This window comes from Lates calcarifer, linkage group LG15 (genome assembly GCF_001640805.2).
Source record: "Lates calcarifer isolate ASB-BC8 linkage group LG15, TLL_Latcal_v3, whole genome shotgun sequence".
In the NCBI taxonomy this organism is placed as follows: Eukaryota; Metazoa; Chordata; class Actinopteri; family Centropomidae; genus Lates; species Lates calcarifer.
Window position 1 is genome coordinate 21,824,051 of NC_066847.1, and position 14,291 is coordinate 21,838,341.

Genomic DNA, 14,291 nt, shown 5'->3' on the forward strand with positions numbered 1-14,291 from the left:
GTATGTAGCTCATAATGGGTTTACAACATTTTTGTTGTGCCACCACTGACATAGCAGAGACACATTACGTGCACTTGCAAAGACAATGATTCAGAATGTACACACATTAAGACTATGACCATCAGTTCTTCTTGTCATCAATATAAAGCCAGCAGGTTATTTGCACCAAGCAACTCCACAGATATTATATAGTGACAGATACATAATATCTGATATCAGTATCTGTTGACTGTGTGGTGATTCGGTTGTTTGTAATTTACTGATTATCACAAATTGAAGTTGATTTTTTTTCTTATATATTTAAGTTGATGTAGAATATGAGTGATGCAAAGCTTGATTTTCTGTGTAACTGGATACTTCTAGCTTTGTGGGTAAAGTAGATAAAAAATTTCTGATGCTCTGCAGCCCAGTGATTGCACCATCTGCTTAGAACAGAGTGCAGAGCGAAAAATCTTTTTATCTGTTCTATTAGACAATAACCATAAAATTGTTAACTAGTACTTTGCAAATCATCTCATTGTGGAGCTGAAAGAACAAAGCTCATCTGTGAATAAAAGATTACCAGTGAGAAAAACACTTGTGACCTGAATAGTGATGCTAAAGGTTAACTCATCCACAAAGCAGAGAGTCCAACAAAACACAGTCCCACCCTCACAGAGAGCATATTGTAGAGAGAATCTTTACATATTCATACAGTCTCTTTTAAATCCTGTTATTCATCTGTGGAGAGCGTTTGATGTTGATTTTAATAAGGCAGCGAGGTGAGGCAACAGTAGCAGCAGCAGAAGTGTGTAAAACTCAGTGCAGCTTGACGCGCATGCAGCCGCCAGCTGCCAAGCCATAGCCAGAGCCGGGCCTTAATCTATAATTTAACATGGATTGAGTTTATTCTCCTCAGGGTCGATGATCAGGGGAGAGCCGGATGGAGAGAGGAGGGAGAGCCTTCCAACCTCATTTTTGATACAGGGCCTGGCTCTGCCACAGTCTTTGATCACTCTCTCTCCCTCTCTCTCTCTTCTCTGCTATATCTCCTCTCACACACAGACACAATGTCTTTAACTCCTGTTCAGACTGACATACTGTACTGTATGTGCACACTGACAAACAGATGCAGAGCACTAAAAGACTGGGTGAAAAAAAACAAACACCCTGGAGAGACTTGTGTAATGTTTAATAACCTCTAAGATATTCATACACCTAGTTTGTATCCTGAGTCATTCCTTATGAGACAGAGGCTGAGAATAGAAACCAAACAACCCGTGATAACCTCTGAGAATGAATTACAGTGAAGCTATTAAACACTGTGTGTGTAAACATAACCACAGTAATGAGATCACTCTTTACTGCTGCTTTGTAAATCTAGAGGAAATGTCCTATATTCATTTTTAGAAACTAGACTGTGTCGAGCAAAGCCATGCAAATGAAATAGTGTGAAGTAGACTATAAATATTAATACACACTCTCAGTACTAATGGTAATGCACCAGGAATAGCTTTGTTTGCCTCATGATTATTTCTTTTATTATGTGCATATATTTTTTATGATACAAAACTGAAACTCGATTAGGAGTTTTAAAAAAAGATAGGACTGGCACGGCGTTGCTTGTATTAATCATGCAGGCAAACTTAAAAGCAGGAATATCCAATATTATCAAAATTTTCTTTTGCAATTTAGTTTATTATTCTTTGCCTTGGAAACAGCAGTTGGCAAAAACAGTCTCATCTAAAGGTACATTTAGTAGCTGCTCTGATGTTTTTGATAATATCACACAATTTTCGTCAGCAGATGGAGTTTGGACAGTTGTCATCAAACTTCTGTTCAAATTTCTTAGTACTTTAACGACTTTGACATGTTCACAAAGTTCACAAAGCCGTCTCACATTAACGTCCTTATAGTGACTTATCTTACGTTTGATTTTAGCCTTTAATCACCATGTTAGCAAGATTGTTCTTGCCTTAAGTAAATTGCTTGTGTGGTAATATGAAAATTCTCTGTTTTACATGTACAGATTCTGCTATGTTTTGCTCATGCCTGCTGCCACCAGACTCCATAGCTTGCTTTCTGTATATATGTGGTTGAACAGATGATTGGCCTCATTGGTCTGTTAAGGATCCACCATAGATCTACTTGTCATTTTTTTCTGATAAAATATGTACATTAATTGACTGAAGTGTGCAGATTGTAGTGTTTGAAACAAGCCAGAACCAGCAGAGGTTTTAATCATTGCTCCAGTGACAGGGGAATTTACCACTGTACCATCCCTGGGACCCAGATGGTGTTTTGCCGAGCCAAGACTTAACAGAAAATGAAGAAAAGAAGTGAAGGACACAGCGTCACGATGAAGTATGGTGAGTTTAACCTCATGATTTACTGTGGACACAAATAGAGCTGTTCTTCATCTCTATGTGCAGAGAGAAAGTCAGAATCATCTTAAAAACAAGCCTTTGAACATTTATAGCTCGCCATTATTTCACTCTTTCTCTGACTTCACGTCACTCAATAAACTGTCTGGAACAGATGCCCGTGGCTGATTATCCTGACAGATAAATCAAGATATGCTGAACTGCTCGACCTCTTAACCCACCACTGCAGTCAGTCAACAGCACCTGCGTTGATGAGGATTATAAGAGATGAAACATGCCTGAAACACTTTGAACAAAGAAGACAACATATCTGCCCTCCTCTGTCTGCCCTGCACTGACCACTGCTCGTTGTGAATCCCATGTGGCAGGACTTTCGCTCGTGTGCAGTATAAGCTTTTGTTGACTCCCCAACTGCCAGAGGCTGTTTTTAAAAATCAAGCATTCATGCAGCCTTTGAGTGCAACAGAGAAACGCATCTTATTTTTGAAGGTGCTCTCTCTCAGCAGTCACATGACAAAGCCACAGACTCTGTGGAGATTGGTGCGTGTTTCCTCTCTGCCATTTACTGCACTGCCTTGTCTGACTGTCTGTCATAATCAAAGCATCCTCAGTGTTATGACATAGAGATGAATAATTGATTCATGCAGGCGGCTCACTGGTTATGTAATAGCGGACCCACTGAAGCATCAGACAGGGCTCTAGTCTGACACTGTGCTGCAAGTGAAGACAGAAATGTTACGACAGCTTCTTGATATTTGTTGTGTGTATTTAAATGGACAGAGTTTATCAACTGGTGTGTTATAACACGATCTCAATAAATGTAGAGATGTTAAAGACAGACCACCACAGTTTTCCTTTTTGTTTGTGCAGCAACATCAGATAACATCACAGCAGATTGAGAGCCCACTATAGAAGAGTTTTAAGCAAACAACCGCCAAGCAACAGCAAGACATCTCTCGGAGGAAGATTTTAGTCAGGCATCTGATTGGAACTTTATTCTACAGGTTTTTTTTTTTTTAGATTATTTTATTCACATAGTCACATATAGTTTTCATACATTTTTAATTGCTGAAATGATCCGTTGATCAATCAGTCAAATAGCAGAAAATTAATATGCAACCATTGCATTTTACCCTGCAAAAACACCAAAACATTCTCTAATTTTGGACCTACGTATGTAAGTATTTGCTACTTTATTTTATATCTTAACTGTTGGGACATTTGAAGACATTATGCTGGGTTCTGAAAAACTGACTTCACCATTTTCTGTTGTAATGTAGACTAAACAATTGTCATTTGAAAGTGTGTAAATACAGTACTAGATTTTTCAACAACACTGCTATTTGACATTTTGTTTAGTTTTGCCTCCCTCAAGTGGTGAACAGGAGCACTGATGTTACTGAGGAGCAAGTCATGGGTATTTTAAAAGAAAATACATTTGGAAAACAAGTAGAATGGGAAACTGGAAATAAACAAGTCTTTTGTGAAAAAAGAAAAAGCTGTGTATGCCCTATAACTGAATACCAAAGCTGACATCAGCTTAATTAGATGGTAGTTGTGACTTTTGAGGGAAGAGAAAGGGAGAGACAGAAAGAGAGAGAGAGGGAGAGAGAGGGGGCGGAGCATGTGCTCTTGACCAATGCCATGGATTTGACCACAGATTTCCAAAGCAAGGGGTGGTACCCAGAGTATCCCCCTGTCTTGCTGACAGCTGGTACCGCCCCTCCCTGATGACAGGCCAGAGCTGGATTCCTTCAATGAAAAGCCCTTTGACTGTTGGCAGGAACTCCTCTGGTTTGGCTGAATGGCTGTCAGCTCTGTCAGGGTGATGGACGGGCGGGTGTTTCACCCCCTGATAGAAACAAGCCCCCCTCCAGCCAGCCTCTAACTCTCAGAGAGCAGGACCTCTGCCAGTCAACTTCTAACCTCTTCTCAAACAGATGGAAACAACCACAACTGAGATGGAGGAGTGTAAAAGTGATGCAAAGTCGGCCAATAATTGCTACTTACAGAAGCAAGGAGGATGATGTTTTCCTGGACTGTCTTATTTATGTATAAACTTTCAGAACGTCTTAAGAATGTCACTATGTGTAGACATAACCCCTTGTTTCCAGGCAAATATCAATATCATAACATCAAATCAAGCTACAGAGATTTGTAAACACAAGTTAATTTCGACCCTCCTACAGGCTCTCATTTCATTATTCATCAAGGCCAAAGAGACTATTGTTTTTGCCTCTCTACCTTTATGTATTGGCTAAAAACATATTTTTATTTATACACTTTTTTTTTTTTTTGGAGTTTTTGCTAAAAGGATGAGAAACTGTTCCAAAGTTACAAGTAAGGGTAAAAAGGTTTCAGTCTGACTCTGGGTCACTTGTCTCCCAGTGTTTAGCTTGAACCTCAGCCACTTAATGCACCATTATCAATATGTGTTCCATGACCAGATACACATGAGTGCCAAAGCAGAGCAGCTCAGCTTCCCCTAGCACTGAATCATCACTGTTTGCCTGTGAGAAGAAATGATAAACACTGCAAACATGTACACAGAGCTCAAATCCCCAGCTCAGTCAAGACAGCAGTATTTCTGTCTTCTCTCTCTTCATCCCTCCCCAACTCACATACACACACTCAGAATACATCAACTCAACTGTAATTGTTTACACTGACTTCAACTTAGCCCTGAGCTCCACGCTGTGAATCACTGCTCACCACAGTCATAGCAGGCCTTCACACCGAGGTGGTCCTTCACAAGAGAGAAGCAGTACTGGGTTTGTGTGGGCATCCAGCCAGCTCTGACCTTCCAGCATGTGAGCTCAAACAGGAAATCTCTGTCCACACGAGCCTCAGTCACCTGCCATCTTCCCCTCTCTCTCTGACCAAAATGTTACTCTTGAATATTCTGGGTTTTGATCATGTTCTACTCTATTTTTGTAATATAGGTAAAGGTAACAAAGGTCCCTGGATCATAGACGTTGCGTTTATGTGGCATGTATCTCAACCAGTAGGCCACTGGGGCGCCCAGGCATGTGTCTAATCAATCATTAGATAAACTGCAGTGAATTTTCGTACAAACATTCAAAGTTATTTGTACATGATAATAACTCTGGTGGTCTCCTGACTTGTCCAGTGTTTTGGTTTATGACCCAAAACCTGCAAAACTATATTCCCATCAGCCCCAGCTGTACTTTGTGTTTAATGCCAATTAGCAAATAACTTTTAACTGAGATCATAATCATATACCTGCTAAGCATCAGTATTTAGCATTAGTATTTAGCTCTAAGCACCACTGTGCCCAACTACACTGAGCCACTAGAATGGCTGCAGACTCTACACATGTTAGTCTTGCTAAGAGGGAATAATAAACCACTGTGCACACATACCAGTGACCATTTGCAGATAAAAGGAAACAGAGTTAGCTGGCTGGTCGAGCTAGTTCCAGGGCCACGGTGTTGTGTACACTGGCTCACCGTCATGGATTTACTGGGCCACTTCATGAAGCAAAGCCCTCTTTAACTAAATTTGCTTCACCTGCTCTTCTCCCACAGTGACAAAGTCAAAATGGCTGGTGCGTAAACAGTCTATTGATTCTGAGTGCTCTCGACTGATTTCTCTATTTTTGAACAACAACTCTTACATGAGTTCTGCCACATTTCAAAGATGAAATTCAGTTGTATAAACCTTAGACAAATTACTTCTCAAGTTGTCCACATGACTCAATGAATCCAGAAAATCAAAATCATTGTAAAGCTTCCTGTAAGCTTGCCTCATTCAAACTCTACATTACAGACTATTTATTTCTCTGTGGTTAGAGGATTATCTGATGTCAGTATTTCACACTCTTAAAGAATTCAGGTTTAGCCTTGGCTGGTGTTTTTAACTCTCTTTTTTTGCTGGCAGCTGCAGCACTTTATTCATCACTCTGAGTCAAGGTGACCATGAAGCGTGTTGTCAGGGTCCCAGTGAAACACTAGCCTTCATCCTTGAGCTCTTTGTAAAATATACAGATTATTGCCTGTTTATTTTTGCTGTGTTGGTCCTTCATGCAAATGATTTATGTTTCTTGCCTGTTAGGAGTATTAATAATAACAGCTTTTTTGGTCAATCCAAGAATAGAAAGATATGGTAGTGCCAGTTTTTAAAAAATCAGAATATTGATATTAGTTTCTTTAATGGGTTAGAAATGTATACATAATTGTGCCAATTAGTAATGGAAGGAAAAGAACACATTATATTAGCTTAAAAATGAATGTAAAATCTATACCAACAATATTTTGAAATACTCACACACCGAAACAAATTTCATCAGTAAAACACAAGTCAGAGTAGTCTTTTTCCCTCACTTGCACATAAATTTGTTGAAGCTCTTTCATATCATGAACATTGTCTCAGCTCCCCTTCAGAGACAGGGGAGGTGGGAGGGAATCTGGAGGTCTGAGAAACTCAAGACCTCATGGCAACATACCACTCAGCCATCACAAGCACTTAAGACCTTTTAAAAATGCTGCTGTGATGTTTACTATTGGCTCAGAGCGAACAAAAGCTGGAGCCCTGGTGTCTCAGCACTAACAAGGCCCTTCTGAAAGCAGGAGGGGAAACATAAGCCGGGCTTTGCTTGCCACTTCATTTCCTGGCTGGTAAGAGCCTGTTTCCTGTCCCATCAGCCTAAACATGGCATTTCACTGGAGGGACTTTGCCACTTTGTCCCCCCACCCTTTCCTCTCAACCCCACCCCCTTGCATTCCCCCACCTCCTCCATTTTTGACTCTCAGCTGCAAACAATTTATTTTCAAGTCGCAGTGAGTAACAGTTTCCAGATTAGCCTGTGATAGGATTCAAATTGAAAATGACATTTTGGAGGATGGACAATGTAAATCAGCTTCATATTTTGTCAGGTCCAGGCAGCGGTTCAAACCAAGGGAGTGGTTGCGGTTTTTCAGTGCTCTATACCAACGTGTGGAAAGCAAGCTATGGAAACTAATTTTCACACCCAGAAACTATTTCATGGCAAATATAAAGCTGTCTACTTGAGGAAGAGCTGTCTTGCCTACAAACAGTGGTGGCTTTGATTTAAATGAAGTCAGACTTGTGCGCTGCAAATGTGGGACAAATTTGTTTTTTCCCTCGTGAAGATAGAGTGATTAAAGGAGTAGTTCGACATTTTGTGAACTATTGCAGATAGTTAGATAAGAAGATAGATATTATTCTTATGTCTGTGCACTAAATGTAAAGCCACAGACAACAGCCAGTTCAGGTTGGGGTATTGTCAAAAATAACCAACTAATGCTGGAAGACAAAAGTTTTTATAGCTGCTCTAACAAGGTGGAAAGCCTGTCATGGAGAGGGATGATATATATATTCTTAAATTATATATATACACACACACACACACACACACACACACACACACACACACATATATATATATATATATATATGGAGCTATTCACGTCATATTTACTGTACAGATAAGAGAGAGGTATCAACCTACTCATCTAACTCTTGGCAAAAAAGCATATTTCTTGAAAGGTCAAGCTATTACTTTGATCTCTATTTTACTTTCTGTGTAATTATGCATGTGTTACCTGCCATATGGAGCTGAAAAGTAAAGCACATACTTCACATATAAATCTTACTCATGTGTCTTATCATGTGTCCAGGCATCAGTTTCAAGCACACAACAACAAACAAAGACACTGACTATTACAGTTCCAGCTATGGGCCTTTTATTAATTTTATTTTCAACTGTACGTCATCAAAGACAAATCAGTTGCTGTGACCTGTCTCCATCAATTATCCAGATTTCACCACAGTGTGTTCTGTGCCTTTGTTCAGAGTTTGCAGGGTAATTACTGGCAGGACCTGCTTAAAGCTGTTATTTTCCAGATGGCAGGCAGGCAAGACCGAGGAGCTGGTTAGTCCCACCATGTGCTCTCGCTGGAGTCTGTACAGTGAGCACTTAGCTCTTCACATGGCAAGGAGCTGCTATAGGCTTGGCTGAACTGAAATGGGTCATGGTCAAAGTACTTTTGGCTGAGGAAGAAAAGCTTCAGATTCCCAGGACCCAGAAAGCAAATGCTCTGTATTCGAGGGAAAAGGCCTTGCATCCAGACCCGTGTAGATCAGACACGGGCTTTGATTGCAGATGGGCCAGTTTCCTGCAGCCAGCAAGGGGGGAAAAATATGGGGTTTAAGGGGTTGAATCCTGATTGGATGTGGAGCAGATCTAAAGTTAAAAGCGTACAGCTGTGAGAGAGAGAAAGAGCAAAAGGTCAACAGACTGGTTTCGGTGGTTTGTGGAGCTGTGCTCGATGAGAGTAGACAGTCAGCAGCTGCACAGTGACAAGGAGATTTACCCAGGCAAAGGTCTTCTCACCACTCAAGGTTGAGATACTGTTCAGCTGTCTACTTGCTGAAAAGTGCACTAAGAGTCTGGCCATTGTTTATAGCCCTCATGTGTATGTGATAAATACATATATGTCAGTCTGTATCCAGATCCAGACACAAGAGCAGTCTTGACTAAATAGGCTCCACTGATGACTCTGTGTGGTAACTGTGAGGATTCAAATGAAGCTTTGATTTCATCCCCTACCATGAAGTTGATCCAAGTCAAGGAAGAGTTCCATGTTTGGGTTCATTGGATGGTGATGGGCAGTTGTGAAACGGAGCACTCAACATCGGGAGAAACTTGGGGATGGAAGGGGATGAAAAGGCAAGCCACAAAAAGCAAACAATATCCTTGTAGATGGCAGCAGTCATTGCTTCGTGAGTAACGAGCAGAGAGCAGTCCTTTAGAATCAGTTATTGTGAGTGTTTGTCTCAGATTAGATCACAAAAATCAATGATTATGATTATCTCCTGTTGAAAATGTTACTCTGGGATCAAATGAACGTTCAACTTTTCAGGCATCTTTAGTTATTGTTCCTGAAATTTAATCACAAGTAAGACATCTTAGGCCTTGGGGTCATGATAAATGAATCTTACGGCAAACTTATCAAAATTAGAGTTATAGATCTGCTGAACAATAATGAGCTCATGAAATTCAAAGGAGTGAATAATCAAATTTTCTCTGTGAAAGCTGACTGACACGTTCCCCAGCGTCCCTCTAAAAGGACTTCATTCAACTCATTTACTCACATTTTACTCTGCCTCGAGTCAACTTGCTCCATCAGCCACAAAACTCAGAAGAACAAAACACCCGCACTGAGAAAAGAAAGAGAAGAGAATGGCACGCAGAGAGAGACTGGGAGAAAAGAGGACACAGAAGAAGGGGGGGGAACAGTCCTCTTAGGTTCAAAGGCGATCTTTCTCCCCTTCTCCATTCACTTTGTGCCACATTGGCCCCTGGGGGAATGGGAGTTGCTTGTCATTGGTGCCATTCACGTGTCAATCAGACTGTTACAGGATCCTACGGGTTCTGCACTGTGGAGCGGAAACCCCCAGTCAAGAGACACATGAGATGAAGTCAGCACCTGTTTACGCAGGCAATAAAACCATCTTCACTGTCTGACTAGTATACTGCAACTACTACTTCCTCTCTTTTCCTTCTTCCTCTTCTTCTTCTTCTTCTTCTTCAGCCCAGTTGATCACACATGACACTTTACTTTCTGGTACTGGGGGAGCTACTTTCCTTTGCCAAGAGTTCATTTCTATCAGTCCATCAGTTTGGTTGTGATTTGTAGCTCATGTTTGACTTACATGGCAAATTCATTTATTCACTTCTGATGCAGTTAGATTGACAGCGATACAAATTCAAATGTTGTCAGTGCTGGGTAAAAGGTTAAGCATTCAAGTCCATTCTTGACATTGGAAATAGTATGTTTGACAAGACAATCCAAATTCAAGATAGATGATCTGTTACTTCAGTGCGCTGTACATGAACATGTATGGTTTGAAAATTCAATTGATCTTGAGTAAAATGTGAGGTGAAACGAATACATTGAAGAGACATTCCTACTGTATTCATTCCCAGTAACTTTATAGACACAAAGCATATAACTACCCCCCTCCAGCCCTCCATGCTAGAACAAGGTATAGAATAACATAGAAAAAAATATCTGGGGGCATAGTAAGTGTTCTGAAACAAGAGACATTTTTCCACAAGCAACCCTCTGCCGTCCTGTGTCCTCTGTTACTCATGAAAAGTTCTCTCTGCCTCTACTGCATATTCACACAGAGGACATAAACTGCACTGGAGCCTGTTACCATGCAGCCAGATTGATTCAGTATGTGACTCTGAATATGATCTGAAGACAGCGTGTGGAGCTGATGAAGGTGCTGAGGGCTCCTGCGGTGGTGGCAGAGCTGGTGACAGTAAAGCATCTCAGCTCTCATACTGCTGCCCTCGCTCCTATAATGTGCTGCTGCCTGTGCGTCTGCATTACATGTGGGAACAATCTCTAAGAAAGCACTTTGTAAATATGCAGTCAATCAATCAGTCGATCGGTCAGTAATGAGCTTGTGTAAATCGCCTTCCCACCAGACCGGCCATCAATATTACAGTTTCACTGAACACTGCTCCCTATACAACCAGATTAACGCTCGGTAAGAATAACAGGACTGATGTGAATGTCCTCGCCCTGGCTGTAACCCGAGAGCCTCGGGGTGGTGCTGAGGGGAACGCCAGGGGCCCTCTGTGTGAAAAGGGTCCAGTCAGGCTTGGCCTGAGCCACACAGACCACTACTCACTCCATCCACAGCCCCTCACAGCAGGATCCAGCCATCTGGACTCATTTCTGCTCCGACAGGGTGGCTCTCAAGGCCCATCTGTATGAGGGCTATGCTCACAGTGGGCCCCAGGAATGTGCCTGCCTGGGAGGGAACTGAGCAGATTTAAGGGATGACGGCACAATGCGATATATCTTTTCACACTGCACTCTGGAGCGTGTCATTTCATCAACATCTGTATTTCATTTTTAGTGCCCTGGTCAATCTTGGGTTCAGTCAGTTTGGTTTTAGGCACAAAAAGGGCTTCAAATCATTTCATTATTGCCTGTTGTTGAGTCGTTTAGGCCACAGACACATGCGAAACATGAAATATGTTTTTTAAAACATCTCAAATATTCTCTAATTCCCTTGAGCTGCAGGTTGTCATTAAAATGTTTTCACTCTTCCATAAGAATTTTCAAAATAGATTATATACTGTATCTTTTCATATCAGGTTATTTGTGCATGAAATGGTCAGTCCTGGTTGGTATGGTGATCTATAACATGTAACTTCAGGTTCAATTTCAGTTGATAAACTTTGTTGCATGTCACACCTCTCTCTCTCTCTCTTTCACCATGTTTACTGTCTATATCTTCACTGTCAGTTTACCTAATAAAGGTGAAATACTGAAGACAAAATCACCTTTAAAAAGTTGCAAATATAGAAATCATCAGCTAGTGTTTCTGATCTTCACTATATTTGTGTTCCTGAGCTGAAATAACCTATTTTTGGATAAAAGAACCCAGAATGATCCATACTGTAGCAAGGCTGTAAATCCAGACAGGGCCTCACTGCATGCATTACTGCCATTCTCGCGCCTACAGCAACAGCTCTAGCCCCATTAGCTGTTCGGTTACCATGGCAACCAGTACTAAAACCCCAAAAGAGCTGACAGGAAGGGGTCAGAGGGCAACAGTGGGTCGTACAGCAGATAACCAACACATGTCTTGCTTTGGTTTCTGGGTCTACTCACACCCTGACCCACACAGATAAAGATGTAAGGTTGATGTTCCTGAGGTACCACTTTCTTAAGAGACTCTTTATACAAGTTCTACCAAACAGCTCTATTGATATGAATACTTAGATCAGTTACATGTCAGTGATAACAACAACACTAACAGCGTTTGTGTTTCCATGTTGTAAAAAAATCTCTCTGGTGTTTATCCTCCTCCAACACAACACTTTCGTGATTTGTCTTTTTAGCTTGTTGCTTTGACAGAATAATGAGCCATTCAACTATTTAATTGCTGAATATCTGGACAATAGCATTTATGAATAGTTTATTAACATTTACAACTACAGACTTGATGTCTTGCAAAAGATTAATACCAGCCCATAGGATTTCTGACTTGGCAACTGAAAGGTTGCTCCTATTACTATCTCATGATTGGAAAGCATAGATATTCATCGATAACTGTTTATAAAGCATAAGTTAATGATTTAATTAAAACATCTAGTAAGTCCTTTATAAAGATTGCCTTTTTACCAAAAGTGCTGGCTGAAAATCTGTTGAAATGTTAATTCTAGGTTGCAAAAAAAAAAAAAGTGTTTTCAAGTGTTTGATAAATCTGGGTAAATTAATCACTGTTCAGAAGACAAGAGGTGAGAGCATCTCTAATGACTTATATGTTGGTGTGGAAAGAGATGCCCATTTGAAGCGAGAGCTGCTGTGAGCAGAGACAGAAAACAGTGTTTAGTTGTTGAGAACATCTTCAACACAGTGTTAATAATTCATCACAGATGAAAACAGCAGTTTGGCTTTATCAATAGAGAAACTGCGATTCCTGTGGATTACACAACAGTCTACCTCCCATGTGAAGTTTCCACTGCACATGGGAGTCGAATGGACGATATGCGACGAGTTCAAGTAGCCAATCGTTGATTTGCAACCTACATAGGACCTGTGTCCCATCCCCACAGAGACTGTGATCAATAAGCTTTTTTTCTGAGGACGATACACACCACATTCATCTTCCGTGCAGGCATCTGGCAGCCTTTTCACTGAAACCACTTTTAATCACATCCCCAGGGCCTCTCCAGCGATTTCTCATTGAAAATGAAACTGAGGTATCACTTCTCAGGCCTGTAGGGGATCACCATGTGCTGCTTTGACTGTAGGCGTCCCTGTATCTGTGGAACATTCTTATAACGCTGCTGTGGCGCTCCATAACTACATTTCATGAACAAATTAACCAAGTGTTGCATAATCCTGCCTCGAGGATGAAACAGTATCAGAGACAACAGTGCATCAGTGGCAGATCCAATGTGAATCCACCTTCTAGTAAAAAACCTTTTGTTCTGCTGCCTTTTGCTACAAGCTTACCAGCATAAATCCATTCTCATTAGTTCACTGGGGTGCAGGAGCATGGAGCTCTTGGCCCTGCTGAACCTGGCAGCCCAGCACAGACAAGCAGCGTCTCCCAGTGGTGATGTTACAAAACAGTGAGAAATAACTGGTGGTGGATAAAAAGGTAAACTTGGTCAAGTGGGAAGGCCTGTTAGTGGTGCTTATTTGGCCAATCAGCAGCTCTGGTGTTTCTCATTGGCTAAAAGGGAGCTGTCAATCAAATCCGCCAGAGGCTGTTTTTCTGTGATCTGCTCAGTGTGGTTTAGGAGGTCTTGGAGAACAGATCCACTCCCTGAAAACCATGTTTCTGCTGGAGTATTGTTGAGATCTTAAACTTAAATAAAGGTAGCAACATCACAGTATGAAAAATACTCAATTATAAATAAGAGTGCTGACAAGTAAAACTATTAGCAGCAAAATATATGTACACTAAGTATTAAAAATAAAAGTTTTCAGTAATATGATACAGAATTGCACCACTGCATAATATTATTTTTTTTATCAGACATGTATATTTTTTGGAATGTTATTACTGATGCACAAAGTTGCATTTTAATGTTGTCAAGGTGGAGATGATTTTAACTATTTATAAGTTTTGATAGATCTTTAACTATGTATCTTACAATATTTAATGACGATCATATGCTTCATATGCAAAAGTCCTTAGCTGCAAAATAAATAGTAACTATGGAGACAAAATAAATGTAGTCTTGGAAAAAATAACAGAATAATATTTCCACTGAAATGTAGTGGAATTAAAGTATAAAACAGTATAAAATGGAAAGTAAAAAAATCAAGTGACTTGAATTGTACTTCAAATTATAATATAATATAATATAATAATATAGACGGTGAAATCCATGCATCTAATATC